The sequence below is a fragment of the Eumetopias jubatus genome, unplaced genomic scaffold (genome assembly GCF_037043125.1).
Source record: "Eumetopias jubatus isolate StellerSeaLion01/CBP00866 unplaced genomic scaffold, mEumJub1_p1.0 scaffold_4, whole genome shotgun sequence".
Taxonomy (NCBI): Eukaryota; Metazoa; Chordata; class Mammalia; order Carnivora; family Otariidae; genus Eumetopias; species Eumetopias jubatus.
Genome location: NW_028274810.1, coordinates 121,179,009 through 121,202,872, shown reverse-complemented (window position 1 = coordinate 121,202,872; position 23,864 = coordinate 121,179,009). Strand labels below are relative to the sequence as shown.

Here is a 23,864-nt window from a genome sequence, read left to right as displayed (position 1 = left end):
AGGGAAAGAAGCAGAATGCATATAGACGTAGTGATTAGTGGAGGGTATAAGTCTATGCAGGCGGATGAGGAAACATTCCCATGGAGGCAGGACTTACCTGGGCTGAATCACCGAAGCAGAGATGCCAGGCTTGCTGTGCAGACGGCGTGGAGGGCGTTTTGGGCGGTTGGAGCAGCACCTGCCGGGCTCAGTACGGGGGCCACACGAGCTGTTTGCAGGGGCAGACTGCAGAGGGGCCCCGAGAAAAGGAACCCAAGAGAAAAGAGGCCAGCTCCTGGAGACTCTACGGGGAGAGCCCAGGACGAATTCGGGCCCAGAGAGTGATACGATTGGACTTGGGCATCAGATCGCTCCAGCTTCTTGGAGGAGGTGGTATTGGAGAGAGGGCGCGGAGCCTGTGGCAGGGAGACCAAGAGAAGGAGGCACACTGTTTCAAAAGCCCACGCAGTTAAAAGTTAAAAGCCTTTATGGTCCAAGTGGCGTGTGTGCTGGGATCCCACACATGTCACCCCTTCCTGGCGTATCTGCAAGAGCGAGACGTTTGGAATGGTGTGCACCACAAAGTGGCTTCAGCTTGCTGGCGATTTGCATTATTGTGCCGGGTTGTTGGGGGAAGCTTGTTACCAGGCTAGTGGCCTGTCCCACAGACGGCTGCTTCCTACGGATGCAGAGCTCTTCGAACATGTGTAAGCAAGGCAGAAGGATGGGAGCCCTGACTCAGGAAGCTCCTGCTCACGGTATGTTTGAATTCCGAGTCGAATTACGAGTCGAATTCAATTTATTTTTAAAATAAAAAAAATTTTTTTTAAAGATTTTATTTGTTTGAGAGAGCGAAAGACAGAATGTGCTTGAGTGGGGGAGAGGGGCAGAGGGAGAGGGAGAAGCAGGGAGCCCGATGCGGGACTCGATCCCAGGACCCTGAGATCATGACCTGAGCCGAAGGCAGACGCTTAACCTACTGAGCCACTCAGGCATCCCAAGAATTGGGTTTTTAATAAAAAATAATACAGGCCCATATTTAAAATCAAATGGGAAAGGCTGATGTGGAAAAGAGCCGGAATCCGCTGTCTCCTTGTCCTCTTCTTGACTGCCCTTCGTCCTGTTCCTAAGGGAATGGGGGTTGGGTGGGTCAGTATCTCTAAAAAGCAGGCTTGGTTGCCTATCTCCAGCACCCCCTCCCCACTCCACCGCCCACTTAGGCCTGCTCTCCTGGGCCTCCCAGGTATCCTGTGACTCACATTTGCTGAGCCTGAGAGAGCAGCACACCTGCCCCTTCCTCTTCACCTCCCTCTTTCTGACAGCTATCTTTTCGTGTTGGCAAGGCGGGTAACAGTCATATTCTCTCCCACATCCATAATTAAGACTTCTTTGCTTTATCGGCAGGATTAATTCTAGAAGTTGAAACATTGGTAAACAGTGTTTATAAGATTATGCCTCTAAATGGGCTTCCCTGCATAGCCAAGCTGTGGATGCTGATCACGTGTCCTTTCTGGATGGCTCTTGGTTTGTCCTGGGATTTCTAGTCTCCTCCTCCCTCTTTGAGCTATGTGGCTTTTTATCCTGAGAGGAGCTGCTTTTTGAACTCTCAGCTCAATCAAGGCCCTCCCACCCTATTTCTCAGATCACTCACCTGGGGACCCCTGCAGGCCCCTGCTCCCCAGTGGACCTGCTGTGGTGTAGACTGTACCTGGGGCTTCCCTTCTCTGCTCTCCATGGTCCTTCTGGGACTGAACCACTGTTCACTGGATCACTCCATCAATCTCTTTCTAAATCCACTCCCTTATTTTGCAGGATCATGTAGCTTGTTGGAAGCATAATCTGAAAACAAACTAAATTCTTCTCGATCTCATATTACACCTGCTGCTCATTTGATCCAGGAACATGGGCCATCATTTCTGTCAGATAATGCTTATTTTTATTAACTCCGTGGAAAACTTGGGAAACGTTAAGAGCATAAAGAAAATAGCATTAATGTATTTCTCTGCATTTCCTTTCTCTTTTCTTATTTCTCTTAAATTTGAGATCACCTAATGTCAACAATCTCGTTGGATTTTTCTCTTACTGTAATACAAGTATTTCCATATGGAGTTAAAAGCAGGCTTTTAAGTATGACTTTTAATGTAACACAATGTTGTCATATCCCATCATGATGATAGTTTGTCATTTTCCCAATTTTATCTGTAATTTTGAGTATTAAGAATATTTTTTGTATTTGTCTCTCGTAACTCATGCTGAGATGAGTCTGTGTGCATGCGCATGCACATGTATGCAAAGAAACCTATTTCCATCTTTCAGATTTCCTTAAGATAGATTTCTGGATGTAGAATGACTAAGTCAAAGGTTCTAGACTTTTTTAAGGCCCTTGATGCATATTGTTAAATGTCTTTCCCATTTGGTTTGGCCAGATTGCAGCCACAAGCTGATGTCACGCATTTGCCCTGCATGGAGTTGCTTTCGTGTGAAGTTGGGTTTCTGAGGCCAGGTTGACGTGGCTCTCGTTGAGGGGAAGGGGATAGCTCTTCGGTGTTTGTCACTGTTTCTCATGATGATTTGGGGTTTCACTTAAATAGCACACTGGGGATAAATACCTGTGTCATAAGGCAGCCAGCTCTTCCATGTTATGTCATGTTGCCCAAAATGATGAACACGAGGGAAATGCATTTGCATCCTAGTTACCTACCACTTACCAGCTATGTGACCTTGGGCAGCTTGCTTTGCTTCTTGGACCTTGGTTTCCTTTCCTATAAAATGGGAATAATAATACCAGGCCTCACCTCCTAAGGTGTTTGGGAAGGTTGGACGAGTAGGTACCTGTTACTTGCTTGGCTCAGAGCCTGGTCCCGGGGAGTGCTCAGGAAAGGTCAGCTGTCAGCCCCTAGAATGCTCCAGCAGACCCGACAGGTCCCCAGAGTTGAGTCAAATCAATGTGCAGGATAACTTCTCAAGCTGGTTGCCTCTGGCTTTTGGCCGGTAGGTACAGACTTTGGACTCTTGAGAGCCAGAAGGGACCCATCCAAGCTTGCCATTTGACAGATGACAAAATCAGCCTCCAGATGGTGAGTCGCTCTTTTGGAGTTTTCTCACTGTTCCCATTTCCGTGTAAAAGGAAGAACACACACACTGAAGCGTGTGTGCACAGGACTAGATCTGGAAGGACGCGCAAATAAGATGGGCTTAGTGGCTGCTGCAGAGGAGGCCGATGGGGCCTTCTGGGGGCCGCAGGGAAGCTTAGCATCAATTCTGGGACCCTTTCCATTCTATTGCAAATCTTGGCCATATGTACATATTCGTTCTTCAATCAGTAAAAAGCAAGTTCTTAAAAATCCACCAGGGAGTAAAGGGTCTTTGAATGCCATCCTGCTTGCTTCCTGATGCATTCATAGGAAGCTCTAGGAGTATTCAGAAATCTGTTTGTTTCATAGCTGTCCATCTGTACCCAGGTACCCGAATCCCAGACTGGAGGGCTTTCTTCTAGTCCCACAGACCATCTGCCACCCCCTTGCTGGCCTTCCTTTCTGCCTTCCAGAGTCTGCCAAGTGGAGTCCTGAGTCCTAGACACCCACCCCTGGTCCCCAGGCAGCTGACCGCCCCTGTGTGCCACCCATCTGGGGTGGTCTGGGTGGGGGAGCCCTGGGCCTGACTGAGCAGGCCTGAGGCTGGAGGCCTTGGCCTCCACCCACCCAGCCCCCTTCCGGCCCAGGCACCTCCCAGCACAGAAGGAAGACTGTGCAGCCTGTTCCCTATCCTCCTTTGAACCAAGCCTTGTTCCAAGAATTTCAGGGCCGCTTTGCTTGCATGGCAGGCTTGAGCTGCTCCCCCAGGCCCCATGCACGGAGTTGGCAGCTCCCTGGAAAAACGTCTTCCCCCCCCCTTTTTTTTCCTGGCACGAAGGGTGGATTTCCTGCCCCGCCCTAGACCCTGCATCTCAGGGGTCATTTGAGTTGAGTCCTGAAGGAGCATCTTGCTCTGCAACCTTGGAGGGTGGGGTTGGGGGGAGCGGGGGCATGGGGGGCAGGAGCAGAAGGCCTGAAACCCCTGTCTCCCTCCCTCCCAACGCCTTTGATCTTCATCAGGATCATGAAGCCCCCTCGTTTCCCCCAGGGCCATTGTCATTGCTGGGGAGCCAGGTTTTTAGCTCTGAGTTAGCCCTCTCTGGAGGTCTCCATTCAGTGGTGAGCGATTTTTTTTTTTTCCTACCCAGTGACCAAGTTAGGACACCTAGAAGTGTTTATAGGCCCATTTTTGTTTACCCATTCAAAATGAAAATAGCCATATTGATGCCATGGTTGGGGGTGGGCATGGGGTGGTGCATCTTGTCACTGCTTGGATGGTGCGCTCCATTAGACAGACGGTGCTTTCTGACCATTAACACCGGGGCACATTTCAGCAGAGCCGAAGCAACTTCCTCCCCTCTTTATTCGCAAAGTAGACCTCAGGCCAAAGGCGTTTTACCGTGTCTAGTTCCTTGTACAGATGAGGGAAACTGAGGCCCAGAGCAGCTGGGTGGTTCCTGAGGGCGAGACCGTACGTTTCTGGGCAGGTGAGACATTATTACTGGTAACAACAACAATAACAACCATAATAATAATAATAAGAAGTGGTGGAAGAGTAGCCCCAAAGTGTGGAGCTTTGTTTGATTCTCAGCCAGAATGATGAAGCCGGGGCGGGGGGGTTCGCCTCTCTTCAGCGCAAGCCCTCCGGTGTTTGTATTTCTCCTTGGCCAGCTCCGTAGTTTGAAATTTAAATGATAAAGCAAACAAGCCCTGTTTTCACTGAAGCTTTAGAAAACTTGCGGGAAACCTCTGCGCGTTGGTTTTGGGAGCCAAGATAGGCCAAGTTTCCCTTTCAACGTGTGCAGAGAGGGACATTAAGGACAGTCCATCCGTAGAGAGTGAATGACTGCATTCATCTTGATTAAGCTCAGTGAATTAACGAAAGGATGATGTATGTTCTACCAAACTCACCCTTTTATGTATGTGCTTGTGGCCAATTTGTCTTTGCTCGAAATGGAAAGCTGACAAGATGGGCTATTTTTTTCTGTTAAAAATAATTACACGCCAGATGCCGTTCCAAGTTCTGCACCTCAAACCAGTTAAAGATTTTTGGATCTTTTGCCCAGAATGCCTGTTCGGAAGGTAAGCTTGTTAGCATCTGAGCCAAGTATAATAGTAATGATTCAGGTCAGGGACTACAAAGGAGTCTGTGATGAGCAAAAAAATAATTATTGCATATAATGAAACCTTTTAAACGTATAGAGAGGAGATGGGGTGGTCCTCCGCAACAGAAATGTAGGTTATAGCTGCGGAGGTAAGCCTCCACCCGCCTTCGAGTTTGTTCTTAGAAGCAGTTCATAGGCAGTTCCTTTCTCCCTGCTAAGCAGAGCTTCCCAGAAACCCTCGCTGATAGAGCGGCTGCCAAGGGCTTTAAAGGAGCCGGACTTGAACTCGAGGTGTTGCTTCCAAGGCTCCTTTTTTTTTTTTTTCCTTTTTTCTTTTTTTGGGCCTGTGTTGCCAAAAGAGGGTGGCTGCCCAGCCGGGTGTGAAGAACCTGTTTTCTGGAGTCTAAGTTTGGATCTCAGCTCTGCCACTTAACTTACTAGCCATGTGAGCGCCAGCAAGGGTCATCTCTGTCCCACCTGTAGAGTGAGAACCAGAATTCTCCCTTGGCAGGGTCGGGGCACGGACTGGAGAGAGTATTTGCGTGGTGCTGCGTTGGTCTCCTAGGCCTGCTGTCACCAAGGACCACAAACAAGGTGGTTTACGGCAGCAGATATTTATTCCCTCATGGTTTTGGAGGCTAGAAGTCCAAAATCAAGGTGCCAGCAGGGCCTCGCTCTCTTGAAAGGCTCTGCGGAAGAACATTTCCAGCGTCTCGACTGGTGGGTGCTGGAGACGCGTGGCATTCCTTGCCTCGTGGTACCATGATTTCAGCTCCTGCTTTCATTGTCCCGTGTGTGTCTCTGTGTGCGCGCCTCCTTTTATAAGGGCACCAGTCACCAGAGGAGGGGCCAACCCCATCCCACGGTGACCTCATCTTCACAAATTACTCGGCAAAGACCCATTTTCCAGATAATAAGATCATGTTCTCGGGTTCTGGGGACACATGAATCTTGGGGAGGGAGACGTTATTCAACCCAGTAGACATGCCTAGCATGTTCTTGCAGATAACATCCCAGGCAGATGACAGCATTTGGTATTTTTATGATTGTCACTTAGCAGAGGTATGGATAGATAGTTCTCAAATAAGATGGGAGCAAGCCTGGTTATTTGAGGAACAGAAGGAGGGCCAGATGGCAGAAGCTGACTGAGGGGGGTAGCCAGACTGGCGGGTGGAGAGGAGGCAGGACGGGATCAAGCAGCTGGCTACATGGGGGGGTGGCCGTGGAGCTGGGGAGGCCATATTGCTTTATTCCATGCGAGAGCACTGGTCGCCTGGGCGGTGGTGGCCAAGCAAGTGGACAGAAGAGGGTGCATTCTAGATTCTGATCCCTTGTTTGTTCTCTCGCCTCGTTGGGCTTTGGTCTCTGGCTTGCTGTGTCACCTTGGTTGATGAGTGTCACTTGGGTTGAGAGGAGTGAGGAGAAGGGCAGATGCTTCAGAGTCTGTGAGAGCAGGCCTGATCGCAAGGCCTGGGATGTGAATTGTTTTTATGACCTCTGCGCGTGAGTCCTGGCTCTGTTACCTGCTGGTTGCCTTTAATCCCCTGGGCCCTCCTGAGCCGGGACTGCAAGGGTGGTTGAGGGATTTGGGTCAGATTCCATAGGGCAGTTTTGGTCAATAAGCAGGCATTCCATAATCCTCTCTACTTGAGGACAATCCTGCCTCAGGACTCAGAGGGATTGCCTGCATTCTTGTCCTGAAACTGGAATGCAGCACAATGTCACTGGCCCCAGGGGAGTGTGAGCCCCTCCCCATCCTGCTCCCTGCTCCAGCCCCGCTGACCCGGGAAATGCCAGTGGGAGATGCCAGTGCCCTTATGCGCTGGGCCTAGGCCCCTGCCACCACCTCTAGCCTGGCCTGGCCTGGCCCCAGCTGGGACAGCTCGACAGCGATGCCATGGACAGGGTATTTTCTAGAAACCCCCTGTGGATCTCAGGATCACACAGGGCAGCCAGGGTTAGGGTCCACCTGGCCCTGGAGGGATACAAAGACAGCCCCTGGGGGGACACGCCCGCGTGTCCGCTGATATCATCAGTCATCTAGCCCAGTACTTCATCGGTTGTGGCCTTCAGAACTGCATGGCGGGTTTGTTGAACTCCAGACCCTGGGGAGGCCCAGGGTGAGGCCTGAGAATTGGGTCTCTAACAAGCTCCCGGGTGGCACCAAGGTTGAAGGAAGTCTGTCTCATTCTGAGGTCCATAGTCTAGTCCCCTCTCCCTCCAAAGTCCCCTCCTCTCTGCTTCTGATGCCACCGCCCCTGTCCATGCCACCCTTACCTTTCACGGCCCATACTCAGTGTCTGCCTCCCTGGGCCCCTGATTCCAGTGTGGCCCCTTCCCCGGGAGCCGGCAGAGCCTGGCCATGTGGCCTGTATAAGCCCTCCCCAGGCCCCCCAGTCCAATGCCCATTCCTATGGGGCCCTGCCTGCCTTCCAGCCTCTTTGGGCTGCTCTCCCACCCAGGACCCTGGCCTTCGTTAGTTCCCTTTCACCCCACTCTGGGCCACAGGACCTTTGTGTGCGTGCTGGTCGATCATCCTGGAACATTCCTCCCCCAGCCCTTTGAAAGGCTGGCTCCCGTTCATCCTGACTTCAGACCACCCCTTCTAATAGGCCTGTTCCCCAGCCTCCGTTATTCTCAGTCACTGAGTGCTGCTGATTTCTGTTGTGGCATCAATCACAGCCTAAATACATTTATTATTTTTTTATATCCTAATTTTTAAAATTAACATATAAGGTATTATTTGTTTCAGGGGTACGGGCCTGTGATTCATCAGTCTTACACAACACCCAGCACTCGCCACAACACATCCCCTCCCCGATGTCCATCACCCAGCCACCCCGTCCCCCCACCCACCTCCCTCACTTGTTGGTTTTGGTGTGGCTCCTCCACTAGAGAATGGGAGCTGCGACTTTGTCTTCCTTGTTCTCTGTGTTGTCTGACACGTTGTGGGGTGGCTAATAAGTTTTTGTGAATGAATGACAAGTGAATGAGGGCTTGGCGGCAGCCTGCCGAGGGCCAGAGCAAGGCTGAACCACGCATGTAGTTGGAAGTTCGGAGGGACTTCATTGTGGAAGAAAGCAGAGTCCCCTGGTCGGAGCTGACCAGAGCTCCATAGTCCCAGAGGCTGGATATGATGGTAACAATGCTACTTGCTGATAATGAAAGAATAGCTCATGGAGCTCTTGCTCTGTGGGCCTTACTTACAGAGGAGGTGACTTCTTAACCCAGAGAGGTTGGCAGACCACAGACAATGAGCAGGGGAGTCTGGATTAGAACCCGGGGCCCCAGATCTGCGTGCTGAACTCCTGTACTACATTGAGGGAGGCTGTGCCGGGCACGTCCCCTCACTTGCTCCCTTTCACAAAGTCCTCCAGCTGGATGGGCAGGGGTGGTGGTGGTTCTGGTTACGACGAGTCTTCACTGGCCTCTCACGCCAGAGAATGTGGACTCCAGTCTGTGGGCCAGAAGCCAGGCCTCCTGAGGTGAGTTATTGACCAGAGACCTCTGGGGTCTTGTTCCGTTTCACAGCTGACCAACGTTCCCTTCCCCAGGGTGGCCATCTGGTGCCCGCAGGAGAACCTTGCATGAACAGGCTATGAAGATGGGCACTTGGTGTCTGGTTGGGGCCACCAGGTGGGACGGAAGAGGCTGGGGGCCCAAGCCTTGCTGGTGAAGGACTGTGGCTTCAAGCAACACCTCTCAACCTTGGAAGAATAGAAAAAGGTTTGGGTGGACCTAAGCTTCTGCTACTGACATTCTGTCATCGAAGCCTATGTTATTTTGAACACCGGAAGTTAACGGGACGCTTAGAAACTTCCAAATGGCTTCGTGAACCATTGCTCATGGAAAACAGACTTTTGGAAAGTTCTTCTGATGTATTGTTTTTGGGAGGCTGTGGATAACTTTAATGCATGTTATTTCTGTATAATTTCCTTGGGTTTTCTGTGTCAGTTGTTGTGTTTTATTAAAGAGGAAAAGAGAGCCAGCCCCTCCCGCGTGTGGGCAGAATCATTATCCCTTTAACTTTTGTCAGGCTGTTACTGAGTGATCCTACAGAGGCAGGGGGTTGGGTATCCCTTCTTTACACATGAGGGAGGCCTGGGTGGCGGGGCTGCTTGCCCATAGCCAGGATTCGAACAGTCCCAGCATTCATAACCTCAGGGCTGCCAGATGTGACGGGTCCACGTACTGCTTCCTTGACTTAATTTGCTATTTTGGGTGGAGTTGTGGATATCACATGTAATTTGAAAGGGGTGCGGGGCTGTTTGTGAATTTAAAAAATATGTACATGCGTACAACACATACATAATTACATATACTGTCACCGTTTGCATAGAGAGTAAGGGTGGTCCTCTGCAAAGCAGTTGTCTTGGGAGGCGGTGGACAGATGTCAGCTCGGTGGCCTGTGCTCAGCAAGTGTTGGGCACGTGTAGCTTGAAGATGTGTCATTTGGAAGAGTATAGAGGAATTAAAGCAAGTGACGCAGGTCATGCCATAGGGGGGCAAAAACAAGGTCTGACTCCGATCATGGTAATAATAACAGCTTCTGTTAATGAGCATTCATTACCTACCAGGCACTATTCTGGGTGCTTTCTGCCAACTAACAGATTTCCTCTTCATAACAGCTCAGTGTTTCAAATGCTGTTAGCACCATTCCCATTTTACAGATGAAGAAGCAGAGGCACAGAGAGGTTGATTAACTTGGTCCAAGGTCACCCAGGTAATAAAGGCAGAGCTGGGGATTTGAACCCAGGCAGTGAGGCTCCAGGACCAGCCAGGGGCTTAACTACTTGGTTCATAGACCAAGGATGGGACTGCTTTTCTTGCAGGTCTTATCAACAGACTCTGAAGGTCAAGCACAAAGAAGGGTTTGTTCACTTATTTAAGGAACATTCCTGAGGGTCTTGATGGTTTGTCAGACACTGTGCTGGGTGAGGGGGCTAGAAAGAAAATAAAAAGATCGTAGGCAGCATCTCTGTTCAGTATCCGCTCTCCTCCTGTGCAAGGGGATGCTCTTCTCCTTGCGGCGGGGCCAGACTGCGGCCCGGGATGAAATGTGAGCAAAGTGTGTGTCACTTGCCGGTGGCAGCTCTAAGAGCCATGTGTCGGGCAGGCAGAGGGTTGCGGGTGGCGGCTGCCCTGGCATCCTGGCCCCAGGACGAAGAGGACCCTACTGAGCAGAGCCCCCAGCGGCCCCGTGATGGATGGGCATGTAGCGCGAGTCAGAGCTTACCCTGGAACCTTGAGGCCAACCATGACCTTGGCTTGACGCAGCCCGTTTCCACTCTCAGAAATCATGGTCAAGTGAGGTGCTCCTTGCGTATTTTTATAGTGGGACCACAGTGGGACAAATGTTTAACTTCCTGAAGTGATGGCATTTATTTAGAACCACACGCACGTGCACGCACTGCTCCGTCACCTTCGTGTCCTACCCAGCTTCCCTCTGGACAGAGTTGGCTGACACCTCCCAGTAGAGACAAGTCATCTTTCCCTTAAAAGGCCAGTTTCTCAAACTCGTGAACTATCTGCCCAAAAGATTACAGAAATAGGTCCTTGGGAGTGACTAAATATATTTAATGTTTTTCTAGCTTGGACTTGCTTCCCCACTCCACCCCACATGTGCATGCCATTAAAAATAATGCATTGGAAACTCACCCCAGCATTTACCCTTCAGAGACATAATGACAGCTTCCATTTTTTCCCTCTGTGTCTTTTTGCTTCGTGCCAGGCCTTCCACAGGCAGGGTGTCGGATTTTCATGGTAGTCCTGGGAAAATTAAAGATGGTTCTCCCGTTTTATGGGCGAGGAAACTGAGTCCTCAGAGATGGAAAGTACCTTGCCCAAATGTCATGCAGCCAGTCAGGGGCTCAGCAGGGATTGGAAGCCATCCTGCCTGATCCCAGTCATCCTGTTGGCTCTGGTCGTCCTTCGAAGCCAGCACAAGACACAGAGGAATCTAAGCACCCACTTCAAATCCGATGGCCACCCAGGCTCGCTGCACGTCCTGCTGAGGTCGACAGACATTCGGGTTCCGCTGGCGGGTGCAAATGGTCTGGGGGAGCCGTTTTGTGCATCCAAACCCCAGGAGAGACTTCACAATCAGGCAGGCTGGAGTTATTTGTGGACAGCTAGCTAATCTGCAAGGACATTCAGGCTCCTGCGTGCTCCAAAGGCAGGGTGTGCCTGAGCAGGCCGGAATTGGAAGATGCTCTTGAGTGGGGACGGGTGTGTCGTTGTGTTGGCCAGCATCTCGATCCCCAGCACCTAGAGCAGAACCTGGTGTGCGGTCAGCACTCTGTAAATACTGGTGGATCCTCTGATGGTCATAGCTAATGAGCGTTGCGTTATAAATGTCTGTTAACAGATTCATTCGGCAAGTATTAAACACTCGTGTGGCCCTGCTCTAGGCACTGGGAACGTAAGAGCAAGCGAAACAAAGTTCTTGCTCTGAATGGAGCTCACATCTAGAGGGGGGAAGGAGTTAAGAGTGTGTTAGGAAGTAATTTGTGCTCAGAGAAAGATACAGGCAAGAAGAGAGGGCTTATGGGGGCAGGCCTTTGGAGACATGAATGCAGATGAACCGGGGGAAGCGGCTGGGGGAAGAGGTCAGGCAGAGAGCACTGGAAACACCCGGGTCAGTCATGAGGTGGCTGGGCAGGTCACGGTCCCAATGGCGCAGCTGAGGAGGGTTTAATGAAAGGGCCGTATGTAGACAAAGGTGCGGGAGGCATCATGCAGGTCCAGCTCTGGGAAGGCGGGAAGAGAATGGTGTTGACAGAGCCAGGGAGGAGGGGCCGCTTGGCAGACCATAGGTGTGGAGGGTTCCAGGCCCTGCTGCCTGGAAGGAGTCCCATTAATTCCTACCTTGAGGTTTTCCTTCTTCTGCCCTGTGACCTCCTCCTGGTGCCTCCCATTGACTGAACTCAACTGATGGCCGTGTGCATCTGGGTGTTGATGGAGCCCCTAGGTGTCTGCTTGTTGGGTGCAGAGCTGGGTGGAGAAGGGCAGACCCTGGCCTGGAGTCGGGGGAGAGGACAACAGGAGGGTAACCCAGGGAGCGAGGAGGTTCTGTGGCTGGAGAGGAGTGAGTAGATGAGGGAAGGGTAGGAAGCGAGGCCAGGGAGGCAAGGAGTCCACACTGCATGGGGCCTTTGGGTTGTATCTGGAGGGAAGTGGGAAGCCCATGGAGGGTTGGAGCAGATGTACTTAGTATCATGGATAAGGTCATCAGGACAGTGGGTGTGGACAGGGGCCCCTTAGGATGAGTGCTGGGACCCCAGAACCAACCCCCGGGAGGAAACGTCCCCCCCGCCCCCCACCTCCCCCGAATGAGGCATTTGCCTGGTCTACGTGCGGTGTGCCCGCCAGCCCGTAAACGACAGGAAAGAGAAAGGAGCGGTGAGTCTCAAAAGAGGATATTCTGGAACTCTTGATAATCAGATCCCATTGTAAAGTCACGCTTTGAGTTACAGCATTGTAATCTTTGTTCCAGTGGAAAACTTTTACGCACTGTCCCCGGCGAGCCCTGAATCCTGTTTGGTTCTCAGAAGGCCTTAAAATAGTGTGGAATGCTGGGAGACGGGCTCTGAAGGGGCAGAGGTCGTGCTCACTGCTCGGGCCACACCTTGGTGGGACAGCCCTGGCCGTGGGGACTTTCTCATCGCAGGGCTTTGCGGAGCAGGGGACGCAGAGGCTTTCTGGTGTGCCTGAGTTCCCCGAAGAGGCTGCTGAAGCAGGAGGCTGATCTAGCCCAGCCAAGGCGTGAGGCATCTCAGGCCAGACTGTGCTGAGTCCCCCGGGCTGAGCTGGCTCTCGCAGGATGCCCAGGGGCGGGAGCGCACACCCGTGGGCCCCGGGTCCATCTCTAGTGGGATTGTGAGTGAGGAGCGAGGCCCAGGGCTCCAACAGCTTCCAGTTCTGTCCCATTCTACCCCTTTGACCAAAAAGGCCAGAAGCCGTTGGTGGCCTGGAGTCCTTCCCCCAAGCTTGCTCTGGAAATGGATGGCTGGGGCCAAAGTGCTGGGGCCTTGGTCTCCATCCCTGTAAAATGGGGACGATGTATCTCAAAGGGCTATAGGGAACGAGGCAAGGTTCCTGGCACATAGTACATGCTCCGTAAATTCCCTTCCAAGTCAGAATTAGATCTTTCTCTCTCTCTCACTGACCAGGAGGAAAGGGAGGCAGATACCACTAGCCCCATTTGAAAGGAGTTCAGCCGTCTGACGTGGGATCTATGTCGAATCCAGGTTTTGGCCCCACGCCCTGTGTCACCATACAACAATTTCATACCCTGTCATCTGACCAAAGACGTACAACTGTATTTTTATTTGCAAAGGCATGTAAATGCATTTTTACATTATTTTTAGATGGCTTATTTATTATATTTTTTCATTTTTTGTTTTATTATTTTATTATTATTTATTTTTTAAGTTGTATGCCCTTTAAACTTTTGTGGAGTGGTTTATGTTTAGATTCTTGGAATTTTATGCCTTTCTTAATACCTTTATCCGTTTTGGTTTATTTGTTTATTTATTTCTTAAGTAGGCTCCACGCAGGGCTTGAACTTATGACCCTGAGATCAACACCTGGGCTGAGATCAAGAGTTGGATGCTTAACCGACTGAGCCACCCAGGTGCCGCTATCCATTTTAGGTGTTTAAGACAAAGACTGAAACACTTGTTTTGCCCTTTGATGGGACTCTGCACTGCATTTGTTAGTGCCCTGCTCAGGGGCAGTAATTCTGGACTCCTTATGAAAAGGCTGTGTATCTGGGGCATAGAGGGCTGCCGCCAGGCCAACCTCAGGCCCAACTCAGCCCGTTTCCACTCTCAGAAATCATGGTCAAGTGAGGCGCTCCTTGCATATTTTTATAGTGGGACCACAATGGGACAAATGTTTAACTTCCTGAAGTGATGGCATTTATTTAAAACCACACGCAGGTGCATGCACCACTCCGTCACCTTCATGTCCTATCCAGCTTCCCTCTGGACAGAGTTGGGTGACACCTCCCAGTAGGGACAAGTCATCTTTCCCTTTCCCCTCTTTCCAGAGAGGGCCAGGCTGGGCTTGCAGTCACTGGTGTGCATGAGCCGTCCCTTTGCTTCAGAAAAGACCTAGTTTGTCCCCAAGCTAATTAATCAATCTTAGAACACGGACATCTTGATCCAGCTTGGTCACGAGAAAGTCATGGAACCCCTCAGTCCTTCCTGGGTACCAGGAGAAGTTGGACAAGGTGGCATCCGGTGGTCTGCCCAGTTCCAGACTTCCTAGAATTCACATGGCAGAGATCAGGTGTCCTGGGCTAGAGGGGCCAGGTCAGAATCCTCCCTCTGAAACCTTCCGTGACAGGCCCCAGCAAATGCCCTCTCCCCCAAAGGTGAGAGCCCCATCTTCCTGTCCTGCAGAAGCGACAGGTGGGACCCTGCTCACCACTCAGGCTGTGAGGACAGAACAGGTGGTGACATTGGAAGGGGTTTGTCATTGGCCAGGTGTTTATAAATCAAACCCTTTGTGAGTGGCACTTGCTTTTTTTATAAGAGGCTGGAATCCCTTGTCGTCTTGGGCTTACTAGATGGTGCTCCCATGGTACTTGGTTCAGATTCCTTGAGAGAAGCCCCTTTCTTTCCAAAGCATGGCCTCAGAGGGCTACTCTGCCTTCTGAAACTGCAAAATCCTGGGCAGGGGATTCTTGATATGCCTCATGGTTCCTTTGGGGAGCCTCCTGGCTTCTGAATTATTGATGCATGTCTACATTATTAAAAAGGCTCTCTGTTTGCATCAGTTTGCTGAGTTCGGTGCCCTTGTAAATGGGAAAGCTGCCTGGGGAGGGCAGTCCTGATGAAGCCTCAGGAAGGGTCTGAAATAGTAAGTGTGACGCCCTTGGGAGAGCTGAGGCCGCCTTTCCTCGAGTGTACTTTTGGGTGCTCATGCTGTGCACATGGCCTGTTTCTCCCCTTTCCCTTGCCCATGAGGCCTTCCGAACACAGTTCTCCTCCTCCTGTGTTTCTATAAGCCATGCAACCCTCTTGCAACCTGTAATCCTCCTCAGTTCTTAAAGATGAAACTCAGGTGCTACTTCCTCCAGGAAGTCCTCCCTGACTTCCAGATTTAGGACCGCCTGCCACAGCTGCCTGTGTTAACCGTGAACAGAGCCCTTCTCATCCACTAGCATCAGCATGTCTGTCTCACCCACTAGACTGAACTTCTTAGGGACGAACCTCAGTGCCTGCGACAGTGCCTGCAACTTATCAGGTACTCTTTGTGTGGGAAAAGTTTTCTCAAAGGAGATGGCATGGAATTGAGCCCTTTGTAGGGCTAACCAGAGCGGGGCAGACAGTGTGTGTTGTGAGGGGGGGCACTGGAGGCTGAAGCAAAGATGCTTCATTGTGGATCCTGATACGGTTCCTTTCCTTAGAGCTGATGGTCAGAGTGAGGGCTGGTGGACTCTGAGCGTGGAGAGGGCGTGTGAGGCCGGCTTGCTGATGCACTCGTAGCTTGAAGGAGGAGTGGTTTTGGGTCATCAGGGAGAAGAAGGAGGACCCCCAGGGCTTTTGAGCTGATATTCCCCTGAAGTACTAAGATTGTGTTTTTCTGCGTTGGCTGCTTTGGAGGGGAGAGGGTGAAGGGGAGGAGGAGGTTTAGAAGCACTTGGGAGCCTGAGCCAGGTGCGTGCTGGGGGGAGAGGAATGGATGCACAAAGATCTTATTGGAGTCTGGAAATTTAAGAGCACCAGCCCTTGACCTCAGCGTATATAAATACATATATAGCTGACTCGACATTACCGTTTCTACCCATGGGATGAGGTGATGCAAGTGATATGACCCAGTGTACTCTAGAAGCTGACGGGAACATAAATAATTCATCAGAAATGCAGATGAGCTGCCCAGGGTATCTCTGGTCTTGGGGAGAATTCTTAGCAGACCTGAGATATTTGCAGAACAGAATGTTCGTTTCCCCATTCACAGCCTCAAGGCCTGGCGCAGATTTGTGCATGGGAGAGAGATTTCCAAAGTGGATGTTTCTCTGGCACCCATGGTTTTCTCTCTTGAACGAAACCTGAGGAAAGGTTACTCCTGTTTACTGAAACTTCACCTTCCTACCCAACTTGAGTTTCTGAAAGCCCTGCTCCCTCCAGGGGCCCAGGCAGGGCTGTCCTGGCTTCTTCGACCTTGGGGCCCAGGGGGTGGTCCTTTATCAGAGATGCCCCTGAGAATCACCCAGTGGGGAGCCTTTTCCCGGTGCACATCCCGGACCCCACTCAGGACTGGGAAGTGTGCTTCGTTAGGGTTCTTCAGGTGATCACGGCTTTAAGCTGAGCTAAATGGTCTAAAAACAGGGTCACCGGTCTTGAGAGGCCAGCAGAATATAAAGAAAGGAAATGAGGTTGGGACGTTCCCCTCCGCTTACACTGTAAGATCCAGTTGTGTGGCTGGGTTGGTGTCCGTGCTGCCTTTGGCCCCACCTGCCCTCTAAACACACCCCACAGGTTCTTCAGGTCCCCTGGAGTCTCCCCCTGCATGAGGCTTCTTCCTGCTGAGGTCCTTTCCTTCCTGCGCACCTCTGCAAGTAACACATAATACCTAGAGGTCTGAGCTGAGTCCCACCTTCCCTCAGGGGCCCTACCCCCAGCCAAGTCCTGGTTCTTAGCCTGTCATGCATCCTGCTTGCCTCCTCGGGCTGCTGGCTCCCTTGTCGTGGCTGGAACCCAGGCGGTGTGTGACCAGGTAGCACCCACAGGTGCTGGCCCATGGCTAAGGGGACGGCTGATATGTGTGAGGCACATAGCTCTTCAGGATGAAGACAGTTCCTGGAAAAGGACTCTCGAATGGCACGTAAACAGAAGATGATCTACCTAGCCATAAAAAGGGAAACGTCTATCAAAAATGCCACTTTTCCCTCTTAAAATCATATAACTCACAAGGTGGTGATGTATTCTGTTGTTGACAGAGCCACGAAGAAACACATATTGCTGAAGAGAATGCAAGTGTCTGTAGCCCTTTGCGGGGGTTCACTAGCCTTCTCTATCCAGGAAGCCCTTTGACCCAGTGATCTCGCATTGACATACAGTGGTCCCCCCTTATCCGCTGGGGACACACTCCAAGACCCCCAGTGGATGCCTGAAACTGTAGTGCCAAACCTATGCAGACTGTGTTTTTTCCTGTACATACTTACCTATGGTCAAGTTTAATTTATAAATTAGGCACAGTACAAGATTAACAACAGTAACTAGTAATACGGTGGAACGGTTAACAGTAATATACTGTAATAACAGCTAAGTGAACATAGTGTCTCTCTCAGAGCATCTCATTGCCCCATACTCGTCCTTCTTGTGACGATGTGAGATGTGTTGAGATGAAGGGAGGGGAACGATGCCGGCATTCTGACATTGTGTTAGGGTACTGTTGACCTTGTGACGGTCAGTCTGAACGAAGGAGGATCATCTGTGTCTGGACTGCGATTGGCCAGGTAACTGCAACCCTGGGAGGAGAGGCCATGGATAAGGAAGACTACCGTGTTTCCCCTAGAGATATACCTACAGATGTTGGTGTGAAACGAACCATGCTCAGGAGGCTTCCTTTTTCTTCTGTTAACAGTTTGACAGTAGCCAAAGCTAGAGCGACTCAGATGTCTGTGAGCTGAAGGCTGCTGCAGTAAATGATGGCCGACCGTGCAGCAGACTGGATGTGGCAAAGGGGAAAAAATGGCTTTGTGCACGACATGGACAGATCTTGGGGTACGTTGTTGCAAAAAAGCAAAGTGCAGAATAGCAAGTTCGGCTTGCGACCTTTTGTGGAAGAAGGGTACCTGTGTGGGAGGGATGTCAGAATTTATATGGCCCCAGAGGCTGTAAGGGTACAGAAACCAACATAGGTGGCTGGCAGCCTGGGTGTGTGGGAGAGAGACCCACCAGAGGGGGCAAGGGGCGTGAGGGGGACTTTTGGCTGTGTCTCTTTGGGTGTTATTTGAATTTTGAACCATGTCGAATGTGTTAATCTAGCATACATTTCATTTAAAAACTCCATGACTTTCTCGTGGTTAGGCTGGGATTATCGGTTTTGGGGAGGAAAACCACAGTGGCTGAGTCCCGTTTCTTATCACATCATTAGCATCAACACGGCTTATATGAATCCCGGTGGAGGGACTTAGAAAATACCTTGGTCAGTACTCCTCAGAACTGGCAAGGTCACAAAAAAACAAGGAAAATCTGCGAAACTGCCACAGCCAAGAAGAGCCTGAGGACACATGAGGACCCAATGTAACGGGAGATCCTGGGTGGGCTCCTGGAACAGGAGGAGGGCATCAGGAAAAGACTAAGAAAATCTGAATCATGTATAGACTTCATCTCGTAGTAATGTGTCAATATTGGCTCATTGTTTGATAAGAAATCGTCATAGAAAATGATAATAGTAGGGAAAAAGGGGGGTATATGAGAACTCTGTACTAACAGTTCTCCTGTAAAGTCATAAACTGTTCTAAAAATTCGTTTGTTTAAAGTCAAGTGGTGGGGGAGGGCCTGGGTGGCTCAGTCGGTTAAGTGTCTGCCTTCAGCTCAGGTCCTGGGATCGAGCCTCATGTCGGGCTCCCTGTTCTGTGGGGAGTCTGCTTCTCCCTCTGCACAACACCCCCCCCCTCATTCAAGCTCTCTCTCTCAAATGAATAAATAAATTCTTTTTAAAGATTTTATTTATTTATTTGACAGAGAGAGAGGCAGTGCACACAAGCGGGGGGGGGGGGTGGAAGAGAGAGAGGGAGAAGGGGCAACACCCCAGAGGTCCCCTCCACGCTGGTGTGGTACCTTCCTGCTGTGGGCTCCCACCACGTACCAGCTGGGGCACCTGGGCACATCTGTAACCTCTCTGACCCTCAGGCCTCTCTGGCCTCTCTGGCCTTGCAGGTGGGGTGAAGTCCTCGCTCAGTGTGTGGATGTGGGGTTGGAGACACAGCTGGAGGTCAGCTGCCAGCGCCCCCCCCCCCCCCCGATTCTGAGTTGCCAGGAAAGATATGGCAATTGGTCTCATTCCCTGGGCCAGTCCTGATTGGCCGGGTAGCTGCTGTGAGCTGCCCTGGCTCAGCAGGAAACATGTGTGACCATTTATGAGGTTGTCAAGGACAAGGGAAGGGGGTGGTTGGAGAGCAGGCGGCAGATAACTGCTGAGATGGCGGGGACCCTGGAGGGGTTTAGCCTGGCCACGGTGGGCCGGTGCTGCACCAGGCCGCTTTCTGTCCCTTTCCTTAGACCTTCTCCGGGTCTCTCTGGTGGGCTCAGGGCAGTTTGGGGATGGAGCCTGGCGAAGCCAGGCCTGGAAAATCTTCTGGGCTCCTTCTAAGCTTGAATCCTTGGAGTCTCTGGGGCTGAGGCAGAGCCTGCAGGCTGGCCACCTTTCAGAGCAAGGTGTTCCTGGGAGGTGGAAAGACTGGTTTTCAATCAGATATAAAGGTAGGATCCTGAGGAAACTTTCAGGGCCCTGTCCCAGGGCACTGTGGTCATTGTCCCCAAGGGGTATCTGTTGTCACACTCCTGGCTGGCTGTCAGGGTAAAAGGCGGTGGAAGAAGAAACAGGGACACCGGAAAATAAGAAAGGAGTAAGATTGTGTGTGTTTGTGTGTGTGCATGGGGGACTACAGGCTGGAGGCTTGCAGCGCTGTGTGCAGGCTGTTGGGGACCGGAAACTTCTTTGAAGGGCAGTTAGGCAAAGGTGAGCCTCCCTTGTAGGCAGCCTGATGGTCAGATAGCCAGTTTACAAAATAGGTAACTGGGGAGTAGCTCTTTGGCATTGAAAAAGAACCTTTACGTTGTGAAAGATTTTTAATGTCTTGTTTCCCTGATACAGTGCTTGAGGCTTGACTTGGAACCCAGGCTATGTGTACCTGTTGGGGTACACCTTTGTGCTTCTGTTGATGTTTTGTTCCTGGTTCAGGGACCCTAAAAAGATATCTAAGGGCACGTGGGCTGGCTTAGTCAGTAGGGCATGTGACTCTTGATCTCGGGGTTGTAAGTTCGAGCCGCACATTGGGTGTAGAGGTGACTTCAAGATAAAATCCTAAAAAAAAGGAAAAAAAGATATCTGGTAATAAAAACAGCTGATGTTTGTACAGATAAGCAAGCCCTGTGACTTGGCTCGGAACACACAGCAGCAATCGTGTGGACCAGTGAGGAGCTGGCTTTGCAGATGTTAAGAACGGTCCCTTTGCCTGATCTTTGTGGAGTGCACGGCAGTTTTCAGAACATATAAGGAGGGTCTGCACGTGGGATTGAGCAGTGTAAGACTGTTACGAATTTTTCCTTTAGTCTCTTGTGCAGACTCAGTGGCGGGTCAGCGTCCCTTTGTCGTAAATTAAGAAAATGCTGTTACACAAGTTTCTAAACGTTTTATTTTGAAACAAGACTGCAGAAGGAACAAAAACAAACCTAAAAACTGAGGTAGGTGGGTGGAGAATCTCTCCTAAATTTTAAATACAAAACTTTTATGGGGGGGGAGAGTAGGGTATTGTGAATAACATTGACTTATTTTTTAAACATTTATTTATCTGAGAGAGAGCGAGAGAGCACGGGAGGTAGGAGGCCAGAGGGAGAGAGAGAAAATCTCCAGCAGACTCCTGTCTGATTGCAGAGCCCGACACGGGGCTCGATCTCAAGACCCCAAGGTCACAACCTGAGCCGAAACCAAGAGTCGGACGCCCAGCCAACTGAGCCACCCAGGTGCCCCTGACTTATTTTTAAAGATTTTATTTATTTATTTATTTATTTATTTATTTATTTGAGAGAGAGAGAGAATGAGAGAGAGAGAGCTCGAGAGGGAAGAGGGTCAGAGGGAGAAGCAGACTCCGCACTGAGCAGGGAGCCCGATGTGGGACTCGATCCCGGGACTCCAGGATCATGGCCTGAGCCGAAGGCAGTGGCTTAACCAACTGAGCCACCCAGGAGCCCGCCCCTGACTTATTTTTAATAGTAGCCTCTTCTGTTAAGTGTTGGTCTAGTATATACATTTGAGGGGGAATACCCTTTCCTGGTGGTTTTTCTCTTTCTTTGGGACTCACTGTGGTTTTATGGGAAGAGACAGGGCCATGTTTTTGGATAATCCAGAGTTCTTAATCCAGGCTCCATCCCAAGCTGTGCGACCTGGGTACTTGACCTCTGAGGACCCCCTCATGGTCCTTATCTGCCCACTGGAGGTGACAGTGTGCACTTTGCAGGCTTCTGGCCAGAATGAAGATGCTGGCCCAGGCACGTGATTGGTGTTCAGTCCATGGGGCTCTACTCAGGAGCAGAGGGATTCCCTCGATGTGGGGCTTTCACCTCCAGTGGAGGGACGCAGGCCAGGGAGTGGGGTGAGGGTCTCAGCACTAAGTGGCAGGAGTCACTTAGTCTCAGCCTTTTGGGAGGGTGAACTTGGACCCTAGGGGTCCAGAGTCACAGGTGAGACTTGATTCAGTAGGAGGCAGGTTGTGAGGTTCTCTGGGTAGGTCCTGGTTCTCCATGCAGGGGTGGGTTTGGGACGAGGGGTCCTGTGAGCTCTTTGTGCTCTGCCCCCTGTTCTTCAGTGGACGGGCTTCATGGGAGGAACCTCTCATTTCTCTGGCCCGGATCTCTCAGGCTGTGACCATAGTCCCTGCTCCTACACGGAGGTTGGTGAAGTCCCTTAGGTGAAGGCTCATCGAGATTTCCTAGTGCTTAGAGCTCAGCTGGCCCTTCGAGAGCATGACCCGGAGCCAAGCTGCCAGTTGGCTGGCTCTCTGTGATTTTGGGTAACCATCCCCAGGCTCAGAGGCATGGGGGAAACTGCCTCGGTTTCTGGCTTTGGACTTCTTAGGGCTGAGTCGCAGCGGCAGGAATTGCTGTGACGAATCGTGTGGACTTTGTGTAGAGTCCCAAGTGAGGCAGCAGTGACTGCAGCTGGAAGGGGAGCAGGGCCGCGGTAACCAGGCTCCTGGGAGGCGTCCTGGAACCATGTCGCGCTGACGCTGTGGTCTGTTGCAAAGGGCTGTGAGTCCAGCGGGGTGTTGGAGTGACACTTGGGCACTGGATGGGTCATCTAAATTCTGCTTGGCACATTATGCCCTGCTTGGAAACTTTGGAGCAGGAGGCCTTGAGGTAGAGTTGTTAATGCATGGAACCCGGCTGCTTGCCTGCCCCTGGGTCTGGGTCCTTTCTGCTTCCGTAGTGTCTAGTGCGGTGTCTAGCTGTGTGGAGGAGGTGCTCAGTAGACAGTGGCCGAGTGTGACTTTGGCTGGTTAGGGTAGCTGGGAGAACACAAGGGTTTCTCTCTCCTGCTGTCTAGACTTCAGAATAGGAAGGGGTGGTGGCATAAGTTTATTGAACATCTCCCGTGTGCAAGATCTTCTGTCGGCCAGAGCCTAGAAGTGGACGTGGCAGATGGACCGCAGGTCCCCCGGAACTTGGGCTCCGGGTGAGGAGGCAAGATAGAATCTCTTGCAGGACCAATAGCAGTAGGAACCTAGAGTAGCGGTAAAAGCGGGAGTAGGTGAGTCAGTGCCCAGAAGGAGGCCAGGCAGGGGAAAGTGAAATGCTGCCTTCGAGGATTCTGGAGGGCTTCCTGGAAGAGGTGGCCGGTGAGTGACAGGATTTCTGAGAGGGGAAACGGGGGTGGGGGTGGGGTGGGGTGGGGGTGGAGGTGGAGGTGGCGTTGTGCTGGTAGAGGCTCTGGCTGACCTAAGGGCACTGCCTGCTGGCAGATGCAGAGGCTTTCCTGGGCGCTCTGTGTGACCTCAAATGCCGGGGAAGCAGTTGTGACTGAACTCTCTAAACGTGCATGGGGGCAGGGAGAGATTGCAGAGGAGGAGGAGGAAGAGCGGGATCCAGGCCAGGAGGGGGCCCAGTGCCCTCGCAGCCTCCGAATGCTGTATGGAATAAGCAGCCGCACTGATGCTCGCGGTCTCTCAGGGGCATGCTCCGGGGCATCTCTCAGGGGCATGCTCCGGCTCCGCCTTCCGTTGACCTGCAAGCCTATCCTTTCTCTTCCTGGCTCTTCTCTCCCCAGCGCCAGAAGCCAGTGTACTGGCCTCCTGGCATCCCGGCGGCTTCCTGCCCCGCGGCTGCCCACCCTCCTCCATCCTGGTCACCATGTGCAGGCATGACCTCACCCCGCGGCCGGGAAGCTGGGCTCCTGTTCCCGCCTGTTTACTCTGGCATTTGGACAGGGCGATCACGGGCTGCCCCGGGATGCCAGCCTCGTGAGTCGACAGCAGTGGGCACAGGCGGGTGGGAGGGGGCATTCCTCTGGGCTGACTCTCACCCTGCTGGGCTGGCATGGGACCCCTGCTTTAGAGGCAGCTCCAGGGCGCTGGGCCGGCCCAGCTCTGCACTGGGGTGCTGAGTCATTGCCCCGCAGTGCGGCCTCTGAGTCACAGGGGCAACCCTGTCCTCAACAGCAGGTCCTTTGTGGGACCCTCCTGGGCCGAATTGGCGTTTGACCCTCTCTGCCTTTGGCCACTGTCAAGGTCTCTTGCATCCGATCCCTTTATAGGCCCCGCCCACATCAGCTGTGCCCCTTTGAGATCCAGAGTCCAAGAGCTTGACTCAAGTCAGCAGCGGAGTTACGGGAAAGGGAAAGCAGCGTGGGCAGACAAAGCAAGCTGGGGCGGGAGTGGACCAGCAAGATCGGGGAGGTGGGGGCGGGGGCGGGCGGGGCAGGTCTCACGTCCTGACAGGCCACGGGAGGTGCACACAAGTCTCCTGTGTCT

The 23,864-nt window shown here is 51.8% G+C and overlaps 1 long non-coding RNA gene across 20 annotated transcripts in view; it reads left to right on the top strand.

Annotated features, from left to right (window-relative positions):
- The window catches only part of LOC114211185 (uncharacterized), a 376,382-nt gene that overhangs the window by 20,490 nt on the left and 332,028 nt on the right, over nucleotides 1-23,864 (top strand). Inside the window, exon 1 of one of the 20 annotated variants that reach the window (XR_015768062.1) lies at nucleotides 17,779-17,895. The exons of the other annotated variants lie outside the window; for them this stretch is intronic. This is a non-coding gene — a long non-coding RNA (uncharacterized LOC114211185). Of the gene's footprint in view, nucleotides 1-17,778; nucleotides 17,896-23,864 lie in introns of those variants that run through there. 20 annotated transcript variants of the gene reach the window in all.